The sequence below is a fragment of the Triticum aestivum genome, chromosome 5B (genome assembly GCF_018294505.1).
Source record: "Triticum aestivum cultivar Chinese Spring chromosome 5B, IWGSC CS RefSeq v2.1, whole genome shotgun sequence".
Lineage (NCBI taxonomy): Eukaryota > Viridiplantae > Streptophyta > Magnoliopsida > Poales > Poaceae > Triticum > Triticum aestivum.
In genome coordinates, this window is record NC_057807.1 from 129,555,745 (window position 1) to 129,567,561 (window position 11,817).

The following is an 11,817-nucleotide window of genomic DNA, read 5'->3' on the forward strand; positions in this document are numbered from 1 at the left end:
AGGTACAACTACCTCGTCAAGTTCTACTTTCCTTCCACTCACTTCTTTCGAGAGAAACTCCTTCTCTAGAAAGGTTCCGTTCTTAGCAACAAAGATCTTGCCTTCGGATCTGTGGTAGAAGGTGTACCCAATTGTTTCCTTAGGGTATCCTATGAAGACGCACTTCTCCGATTTGGGTTCGAGCTTATCAGGCTGAAGCCTTTTAACATAAGCATCGCATCCCCAAACTTTAAGAAACGACAGCTTAGGTTTATTGCCAAACCACAGTTCATACGGTGTCGTCTCAACGGATTTAGACGGTGCCCTATTTAACATGAATGCGGCTGTCTCTAATGCATAACCCCAAAACGATAGTGGTAAATCGGCAAGAGACATCATAGATTGCACCATATCTAATAAAGTACGGTTACGACGTTCGTACACACCATTATGATGTGGTGTTCCAGGTGGCGTGAGCTGTGAAACTATTCCATATTGTTTTAAATGAAGGCCAAACTCATAACTCAAATATTCGCCTCCGCGATCAGATCATAGAAACTTTATTTTCTTGTTGCGATGATTCTCCACTTCACTCTGAAATTCTTTGAACTTTCCAAATAGTTCAGACTTGTGTTTCATTAAGTAGATATACCCATATATGCTCAATCATTTGAGAAGGTCAGGAAATAATGATACCCGCCGCATGCCTCAACACTCTTCGGACCGCATACATCGGTATGTATTATTTCCAGTAAGTCATTGGCTCGCTCCATTGTTCCAGAGAACGGAGTCTTAGTCATCTTGCCTATGAGGCATGGTTCGCAAGTATCAAATGATTCATAATCAAGTGATTCCAAAAGCCCATCAGCATGGAGTTTCTTCATGCGCTTTACACCAATATGACCTAAACGGCAGTGCTACAAGTATGTTGCACTATCATCATCAACTTTGCATCTTTTGGCATCAATATTTTGAATATGTGTATCACTAAGATTGAGATTCAGTAACCATTAACATTGGGTGTATGACCATAGAAGGTTTTATTCATGTAAACAGAATAACAATTATTCTCCGTCTTAAATGAATAACTGTATTGCAATAAACACGATCCTATCTTGTTCATGCTCAACGCAAACACCAAATAACATTTATTTAGGTTCAACACTAATCCCGAAAGTATTAGGAGTGTGCGATGATGATCATATCAATCTTGAAACCACTTCCAACACACATCGTCACTTCACCCTCAACTAATCTGTGTTTATTCTGCAACTCCTGTTTCGAGTTACTAATTTTAGCAACTGAACCGGTATCAAATACCCAGGGGTTACTATTAACACTAGTGAAGTACACATCAATAAAAATGTATATCAAATATACCTTTGTTCACTTTGCCATCCTTCTTATCCGCCAAATATCTGGGGCAGTTCTGCTTCCAGTGATCATTCCCTTTGCAGTAGAATCACTCAGTTTCAGGCTTGGGTCCAGCTTTGGGCTTCTTCCCGGGAGTGGCAACTTGCTTGCCATTCTTCTTGAAGTTCCCTTTCTATCCCTTGCCCTTTTCTTGAAACTAGTGGTCTTGTTAACCATCAACACTTGATGCTCTTTCTTGATTTCTATCTTCGCCGTTTCAGCATCGCGAAAAACTCGGGAATCGTTTTCTTCATCCCTTGCATATTATAGTTCATCAAGAAGTTCTAGTAGCTTGGTGATAGTGACTAGAGAACTCTGTCAATCACTATCTTATCTGGAAGATTAACTCCCACTTGATTCAAGCAATTGTAGTACCCCCAGACATTCTGTGCACATGCTCACTGGCTGATCTATTCTCCTCCATCTTGTAGGCAAAGTAGAGGTCTCATACCTCCCGACACGAGCATGAGTCTGAAATACCAATTTCAGCTCTTGGAACATCTCATATGCTCCGTGACATACAAAACAATTTTGAAGTCCCGGTTCTAAGTCGTAAAGCGTGGTGCACTAAACTATCAAGTAGTCATCATACTGAGATTGCCAAATGTTCATAACGTCTGCATCTGCTCCTACAATAGGTTTGTCACCTAGCGGTGCATCAAGGACATAATTCTTCTGTGCAGCAATGAGGATAATACTCAGATCACGGACCCAGTCCGCATCATTGCTACTATCATCTTTCAACTTTTTCTCTAGGAACATAGCAAAAAACATAAGGGAGTTGCAACATGAGCTATTGATCTACAACATAATTTGCAAATACTATCAGGACTAAGTTTATGATAAATTAAAGTTCAGTTAATCAAATTACTTAAGAACTCCCACTTAAACTGACATCCCTCAAGTCATCTAAGTGTAACGTGATCCAAATCAACTAACCCATGTTCGATCATCACATGAGATGGAGTAGTCATCAATGGTGAACATCTCTATGTTGATCATATCTACTATATGATTCACGTTCGACCTTTCGGTCTCCAGTGTTCCGAGGCCATGTCTGTACATGCTAGGCTCATCAAGTTTAAGCTGAGTATTCAGCATGTGCAAAACTGTCTTGCACCCGTTGTATGTGAACGTAGAGCCTATCACACTGATCGTCACGTGGTGTCTCAGCATGAAGAACTGTCGCAACGGTGCATACTCGGGGAGAACACTTCTACCTTGAAATTTAGTTAAGGGATCATCTTATAATGCTACCACTGTACTAAGCAAAATAAGATGCATAAAGATAAACATCACATGCAATCAAAATATTTGACATGATATGGCCATCATCATCTTGTGCTTTTGATCTCCATCTCCAAAGCATCGTCATGATCTACATCGTCACCGGCTCGACACCTTGATCTCCATCATAGCGCCGTGGTCGTCTCGCCAACGATTTCTTCTACAACTATCGCTACCACTCAATGATAAAAGTAAAGCAATTACATGGAATTTGCATTTCATACAATAAAACGACAACCATAAGGCTCCTGCCAATTGCCAATAACTTTTACAAAACATGATCATCTCATACAAGAACGTATATCACATCATGTATTGACCATATCACATCACAACATGCCCTACAAAAACAAGTTAGACATCCTTTACTTTGTTGTTGCAAGTTTTACGTGGCTGCTACGGGCTTCTAGCAAGAACCGTTCTTACCTACGGCACAAAACCACAACGGTGATTTATCAAGTTTGCTATTTTAACCTTCAACAAGGACCGGCCGCACTCAAATTCGATTCAACTAAAGTTGGAGAAATAGACACCCGCTAGCCAGCTTTATGCAAAACTAGTTCCATGTCTGTCGCTGGAACCGGTCTCGTGAACGTGGTCATGTAAGTTTGGTCTGGGCCGCTTCATCCAACAATACCGCCGAATCAAAATAAGACATTGGTGGTAAGTAGTATGACGATCACCGCCCACAACTCTTTGTGTTCTACTCGTGCATATCATCTATGCATAGACCTGGCTCGGATGCAACTGTTTTGAAACGTAGCATGCAATTTCAAAAAAATTCCTACGCTCACGCAAGATCTATCCAAGAGATGCATAGCAACGATAGGGGGAGAGTGTATCCACGTACCCTCGTAGACCGAAAGCGGAAGCATTTTCTTGACGCGGTTGATGTAGTCAAACGTCTTCTCGTTCCGACCGATCGAGTACCGAACATACGACACGACCGAGTTCTGCACACATTCAGCGCGATGACGTCCCTCGAGCTCTTGATCTAGCAGAGGGTCGAAGGAGTAGATGAGTTCTATCAGCACGACGGTGTGGTGATGGTGATGGTGATGTGATACACGCAAGACTTCGCCTAAGCACCGTGAGAATATGACCGGAGGTGTAAACTGTGGAGGGGGGCGCCGCACATGGCTTAGAGCAACTGGTGTGTCTTCTAGGGGTGCCCCCCGTATACAAAGGAGGGAGGGAGAGGAGGTAGGCCCTTCATTTTACCGGAGGAGGAAAGGGGGGAGGAGAGGGAGTAGGAGAAGGAAAGGGGGGTGCCACCCCTTCCCTAGTCCAATTCGGCCTCCTCCTTTGTGGGGGGTGATACGTCTCCAACGTATCTATAATTTTTGATTGCTCCATGCTACTTTATCTACTGTTTTGGACTATATTGGGCTTTATTTTTCACTTTTATATTACTTTTGGGACTAACCTATTAACCGGAGGCCCAGCCCAGAATTGCTGTTTTTTGCCTTTTTTAGTATTTCGAAGAAACAGAATATCAAACGGAGTCCAAACGGAATGAAACCTTCGGGATCGTGATTTTCCAACCGAACGTGATCCAGGAGACTTGGACCCTACTCCAAGAAGTCTCCGAGGAGGTCACGAGGGTGGAGGGCGCACCCCCCTGGGCGCGCCCCCCTACCTCGTGGGCCCCTCGGAGCTCCACCGACGTACTCCTTCCTCCTATATATACCTACGTATCCCCGAACGATCAGAACAGGAGCCAAAAAAACCTAATTCCACCGCCGCAACCTTCTGTATCCACGAGATCCCATCTTGGGGCCTGTTCCGGAGCTCGCCGGAGGCGGCATCCACCACGGAGGGCTTCTACATCAACACCATAGCCCCTCCGATGAAGTGTGAGTAGTTTACTTCAGACCTTCAGGTCCATAGCTAGTAGCTAGATGGCTTCTTCTCTCTTTTTGGATCTCAATACAATGTTCTCCCCCTCTCTCGTGGAGATCTATATGATGTAATCTTATTTTTGTGGTGTGTTTGTTGAGATTGATGAATTGGGGTTTATGATCCAGCTTATCTATGAATAATATTTGAATCTTCTCTGAATTCTTTTATGTATGATTGAGTTATCTTTGCAAGTCTCTTCGAATTATCCGTTTGGTTTGGCTAACTAGATTGGTAGTTCTTGCAATGGGAGAAGTGCATGGCTTTGGGTTCAATCTTGCGGTGTCCTTACTCAGTGACAGAAAGAGTTGCAAGGCACGTATTGTATTGTTGCCATCGAGGATAACAAGATGGGGTATTTATCATATTGCATGAATTTATTCCTCTACATCATGTCATCTTGGTTAAGGCGTTACTCTATTTTTAACTTAATACTCTAGATGCATGCTGGATAGCGGTCGATGAGTGGAGTAATAGTAGTAGATGCAGAATCGTTTCGGTCTACTTGTCTCGAACGTGATGCCTATATGCATGATCATACCTAGATAACCTCATAACTATGCTCAATTCTATCAATTTCTCAACACTAATTTGTTCACCCACCATAGAATATTTATGCTCTTGAGAGAAGCCACTAGTGAAACCTATGGCCCCTGGGTCTATTCTCATCATATCAATCTCCATCACTTTATTTACTTGCTTTGCTTTTACTTTTTACTTTGCATCTTTATACCAAAAATATTATCTCTATCAGATCTCACTCTCGTAAGTGACCGTGAAGGGATTGACAACCCCTAATCGCGTTGGTTGCGAGTAGCTATCGTTTTGTGCAGGTACGAGGGACTTGCGCGTGACCTCCTACTGGATTGATACCTTGGTTCTCAAAAACTGAGGGAAATACTTACGCTACTGTGCTGCATCATCATCTCCTCTTCGGGGAAAACCAACGCAAGCTCGAGACGTAGCAGGGGGTGTGTCAGCCCCTTGTGGGCTGGTTAGCCTCCCTCCTATGGCCCATATCTTTCCTCGGGGGGTTCCGGTAACCCCTCCGGTACTCCGGTATGTACCCGATTCATTCTGGAACACTTCCGGTGTCCGAATAGCACCTTCCAATATATCAATCTTTACCTCTCGACCATTTCTAGACTCCTCATCATGTCCGTGATCTCATCCGGGACTCCGAACCTTCGGTGACCAAAACACATAACTCATACAATACATATCGTCATCGAACGTTAAGCGTGCGGACCCTACGGATTTGAGGACTATGTAGACATGACCGAGACACCTCTCCGGTCAATAACCAATAGCAGAACCTGGATGCTCATATAGGTTCCCACATATTCTATGAAGATCTTTATCGGTCTAACCGGAATGTCAACATATGTTATTCCCTTTGTCATCGGTATGTTACTTGCCCGAGATTCGACTGTCAGTGTCTTCATACCTAGTTCAATCTCGTTACCGGCAAGTCTCTTTACTCGTTCCGTAATGCATCATCTCGTAACTAACTCATTAGTCACATTGCTTGCAAGGCTTCATATGATGTGCATTACCGAGAGGGCCCAAAGATACCTCTCCGATACTCGAAGTGACAAATCCTAATCTCGATCTATGACGAACCAACAAACACCTTCAGAGATACCTATAGAGCATCTTTATAATCACCCAGTTACGTTGTGACGTTTGATAGCATACAAGACATTCCTCTGGTGTCTGGGAGTTGCATAATCTCATAGTCGGAGGAATATGTATTTGACATGAAGAAAGCAGCAGCAATAAAACTGAACGATCATTATGCTAAGCTAACGGATGGGTCTTGTCCATCACATCATTCTCCTAATGATGTGATCTCGTTCATCGAATGACAAACACATGTCCATGGCTTGGAAGCTTAACCATCTTTGATCAACGAGCTAGTCTAGTAGAGGCATACTAGGGACACAGTGTTTTGTCTATGTATTCACATATGTATCATATTTCCGGTTAATACAATTCTAGCATGAATAATAAACATTTTATCATGAATAAGGAAATATAAAATAACAACTTTTATTATCGCCTCTAGGGCATATTTCCTTCAGTTTGTACCCAGACGACGTTGTCATCTTCGCCAACCCTGTTAGGGAAGAATTCGATTATGTAATTGTCATTCTGCAGTGCTTCGATGATGCCACATGCCTTAGGATCAATCTGAAAAAAAATCTTCAGTAGCGGCGATTAGGTGTGACAACATTGATCTCGATGAGGTTCTCCAAAATTTCGGTGGGCAGAAAGTAGATGTTCCCATCAAATATTTAAGTTTGCCAATTACGTTGTCTCGGCTGCGAGTGGTCACGCATCTTAGATAGAATTCGAGCACGGCTCGCTGGGTGGAAGGGCCAGCTCATGAACGCGGTTAGGCATATGGTTTTGGTTAGATGTGTGCTCACTGCCATGCCTACTTTTTCCCCGGCGGTACTATATACGCCCAAAAATTCTTCAGGGAAATTGACACGGCTCGACGCCGCTTCCTCTAGGCCGACGACAAGGACCTCACTCGCGGGCATTGCAAGGTCAACTCGCAGTAGTTATGCTCGCAAGTGTAACACAGCGTCCTCTGCATCCATGACCTACCAAAGTTCAGCCGCGCGCTTCCCTTACGATTTCTATGGTTGGCCTGGCGGCAGCCTAATCACCTTTGGGTTGGCTCTCCACTCTTGTGCGGCGATGAAGACCGCGCCCTCTTTTCCAAGGCCACGGCGGTGTCAATTGGCAACGTAGGCACTACAACTTTTTGGTAGTGCTCGTGATCAACAGTGGGGCGTTGCGCTTCACCTTCCCTGCTTTGTACCGTCACTCGAGACAGAAGAACAAGACTGTTGTTGATGCGTTGCACAATTTCACCTGGGTTAGTGATCTCCATCATGGTGACACCGGTGGGATCACCCATGAATTTCTAGCACGGAGATTGCAATCGGATGGCATGCTGCCACATTAGGAGAGTACTCAAAAAGCTCCGCTTACAGCCTTCAGTTTCTGGCCGCCTCTCAACCCAACTTCAAGTCCCTCTTCCGGAAGGCCTGGGTGCCAGGGAAGACGACGATTTGGTCCAAGGCTGCTAGATAGAGTGGTTGTGGCGCTCTGACTCAGGGACCTGGGCCTCTGCATGCAACACTTCCCAAGCAATGTAATGCATCATTTAGAAAACAATCTTGGACGCGCTGCGAAGAGCAACGAAAACCATGATCATCCTAATGAACACTTGGGAGATCTAGCAGGAAAAGAACTGCTGCACATATTTTGAACTTTGGCGCCTGGCCGGGCCGAAGTATTTTGTACCTCCCTTGGGGGATCCGACGTGAGAAATTCCGTCTAGCTAGAGCCCCTGGCTATTTTTATTTCTCCTTTTCTCTGCCATTCATGCGATGGCTTGATCAAACTTGTTACCACTCTCTTTTGCTAAATCAATGAAGCCAAGCAACATGCTGGATGTTTTAAAAAAAAAGACAATACAATGGTGGCTCTTTTTTCTTACAAACAAGCCAAGTTGGAAACAATGATTGTATTATGCCTAACGTACTATACAGCGTACCGTACACCTTTGATAATTGTTAGTCTACTAGTCTCGTAGAGTATAAACCTCAATGTCGTTGGGCCTACAGAGCAGCTGGGTCAATTATAGTGGCAAGTGGGGCTGTGATCTCTGTACAGGTGGGCCTTGTTGCTTCATGTGGTACACTTCATCCCCAATTACTACTATACCACTAGTAAGTGTGCACGTGCAACACACGTTTTAACAAATATAAACCAGGATAAAAATCCACTTCAAGGTAAATAAATCTAGAATGAGGTTTCAGCAAAAATATTTTACAAAAATCCGTGGTTCCCAAAGATGTTCAGTAAGAGCATCTCCAACAGGTGCCCAAAAATTGCTCTGCGCGCTAAAATTCAGTTTTTTTGGGCGCCAGACAGCTCTAACAGAAGCTATAAAATAATGCGCGCGCAAAAAAAGATTGGACGTGCGATGAAAAACGCTATCGCATGCCCGCGCTTCACAATTTATACTGTGTGTTTTTTGGGCGCGTGTTTTTGGGCATCTGGTAAATCAATGTTGGGTCCAACGCGCTAAAGGTGCTACAGTGACGCTAAAACTATTTTAGGGTGCAAAAATTTTGTGCGCCTGTTGGAGATGCTCTTATAACCATCCTATATGAGCAACCCAACATACCTTGACTCACTTTATCAAAGAGGTTGCAGAAGTAACTCCAACTCATGTCTTGACAAATACACCATTTTCCTTAGTTAGAACTTGCAAAGAAATGGCAACCCATCATCTCTAACGATTCCATATTAAAAGGAAAAAAATACATCATGAAATGACATAGAGACAATATGCACACAATTATGTTGAACAATGATATGGGTCAAACATATGGAGTTAGTTGTTTCCCGAAAACAACTTTCTTGAAAATAATTATCTCTACATTGTGCCTGCAAAAGGAAAGAGAAACTTTATGTAAACCCAAAAACTACAATGGACAAACACACAATTTTTCAACAAATAAAAAAGAACACTGAGCAGGAAGCTTCCAATCCTCGTACGAAGGACAACCTTCCTACAAATACACAATCCGGTGCAGGTTCATACAATTTTCATTCTGCGCAAGTGATATGCAACATAGAAATTCAAGCCACTGCGACAAAATATGCAGGGAGAAATCTGTTTAAAGGCAATAATTGTTTATCAACAAGTTGGTACAAGTTGTTATCAAATACTTCAACACATTTCCAATTTCAATTATGAATATGCAATAAGATCCTTGCACCTTAATGATTTTTAACCAAACTATAAAATTAGTAGGCCAACCATGAATATTTTTGTTGTCGTATCTGGAGTACCTTTGAAATCTTGAGAAACAACAAGTACTATACAATCAAACTGGCTTCTTCTTGGGATAAGCCAATGTTCCAGCTCCAAGGTTTGATATGTCCGAAAGCTACAACATCTTTTAAATGGCACACGTTAAAATTGAGAAGTCCATTGTTTGCACTAAGCATTTTCATTGACATCTGCAAAGTTCAAGGAGCTTTAGCGACACATATTATTAATAGAAGTCTACATTTGATAGTACAAAACAATTTACTCCCGGCAATTAAATCTCATTGTACAACAATTGCTCACACATGAAATCTCAACCTGATGGCTCCATCCTTTTTGTTGCATCGGCATCTGTTGAAGCCCTTATTTTAATTCTTGGTCAGCATTGACTGATGCAATAATAAAGCAGCAGCTTCCCAACCAAAACCCTTAGTGATATAGCTATCGTCTTCGACCACTTGGATCTCGAAGTCCAATTAAGCTAGCTTAGCTACAAGCATAATCTGTGCCTCAGTTCTCCCGCTGATATCTTTGCTCACCTTGGGCACCAGTTCTTGCAGGGCCTTTATCCTCTCAGCTATCATCTCCCGGCAAAACTGCGACAAGGACCAGATGGTTAATTAATTAGAATAAATCATCCAGCATTCAGTTTATAGAGGAAGAGAGGTCCATGGAGCTAAATAGAACTGCACATGAGTAGAGAAGAACAAGAACAGTATGGGCAACTAAAAGGACGAAAACACGGGAAACTAATCAGATTAGTGCTAAGAAACTAACTGCTCCCCTTGGTTTTATATTCTATAAGGTTAATTGCCGGCCAAATTGACAGTAAAACTATATGAGTGTCACTCGATAGATAGTTCACTCCCTCCGAGGTGCTGTGTGGGTTGGTGGTCTGGCCTGGCCGCACGCGCACCCGCTGCCTCGGCGGCGCCGGCGCGCCACCTCCTCCTCGCCCGGCTTGTGGTGGTTGCGCCCTGCAGCCGGAGCACCTCCTCCTCCCCCGGCTTGTTGTGGTTGCGCCCTGCAGCCAGAGCACCTCCTACTCCGCCAAAGGTCTGGTTCGGCATGGGCACCGTTTGCTGCTGCAAGAACATCTGCTATTCTCAGAAAAAAGATCGGGGGGCTGCAACTGGATTAATTCGAGAGAAAAAGACCTGCACGCACGTCACCGCCCGATTCGCCCTTGCCAAGGGTGAGTGGGAGCAGCAGGACGCCATCGCCGCCGTCGTCGCCCCCGATGGATGGCGAGCAGCCATGCCCTTGAGAAGCATGTTGTTGTAGTGGCCCTATCTCAGATCGGCGAGGTTCTGTAGCACCATCTACTTCGCCGCTGTGACGCCGCAGCCGGGATGCCGCTAATCTGGTGCTGCCAAAGCCGCGACGCCAGCATCACCCACAGGTCGTACGGCCCTCTAAACAGCTGCTGCTTTATCCCATCAGCCTGGGCGCGGTCCTCAGGCTTCGTCCCAGCGGCATGGTCGTGTCAAGCCGAGGGCGGCAGGCTGCCGAGCATCTGGTGGAGGAAATCGTCGTGCACGCCGCCATTGCCATTGCCGTGGCATGGGGCGGCGAGACAACCACCTCTGACCCAGGAACGGGGGCACGGCGAGACAACCACCTCTGACCCAGGAACGGGGGCGCGGCGAGGGCGACGGGCTAAATTTTGGGTTAGCGCTAATTTTGTGGTGGGATTTAGCGCTAATTGAGGATGGGATCAAGCGGTTGTTGAACGAATCTTTCGTCTGCTCGATGGCAGAGTTTTCGTCCGCTACCTTAAATTGATTGACGTACTATCGCTAAAGGTTAGTTGTTATTTTAACGGTTAGATCTAAATGAATGGACCGATCATGAGGCTCTAATTATCTTGGTTTGTTGTATGTACGTTAGACGGGGTGCACTTAAGAAAGATAATGTTTTCTTGTTTAATAGTAGTACAGATATACTTGGATGCTTAATTTCAGGTTCCTTTGCAGCTAAACATGGCAAAGTTTCCCACTGATGATACCTGTTATGAATCATATGTGAAAGAGTATGTGGAAAGATGGCACAAACTAAATATTAGCAGTTGTATTACTGATTTGTGTGGTTCTTGTAGAGAGCCACCATTTTTTTTTATTTTTTTTGCTACTCCAATTATAATGTAGAAAAACAATTGAACAAAAATCATGTAAGATTCAAGCAAACAAGATTTTTTTTGTAGGACGAGTACATGATTTCAAAGTATTATATACTCCCTCCATTCCTAAATATTGGTCTTTCTAGATATTTCAACAAGTGACTACATATGGAGCAAAATGAGTGAATCTACACTCTAAAATATGTCTATATACATCCATATGTGGTAGTCCTTCGAAATCTCTAAAAAGACTAATATT

The 11,817-nt window shown here is 43.8% G+C and overlaps 1 long non-coding RNA gene across 3 annotated transcripts; it reads right to left on the reverse strand.

Annotated features, from left to right (window-relative positions):
* Positions 1-8,837: 8,837 nt before the first annotated feature.
* LOC123110782 (uncharacterized) lies at positions 8,838-11,376 on the reverse strand. 3 transcript variants are annotated; one of them, XR_006453702.1, is made up of 4 exons: positions 10,597-11,376; positions 9,758-10,524; positions 9,460-9,630; positions 8,838-9,051 (listed from the first exon to the last, which is right to left on the reverse strand). It is a non-coding gene; the product is annotated as an uncharacterized lncRNA (long non-coding RNA). The 3 variants fall into 3 exon arrangements; XR_006453701.1 differs by having other exon boundaries at positions 9,460-10,524; XR_006453703.1 differs by lacking the exon at positions 8,838-9,051 and having other exon boundaries at positions 9,058-10,035; positions 10,305-10,524.
* Positions 11,377-11,817: the final 441 nt, after the last annotated feature.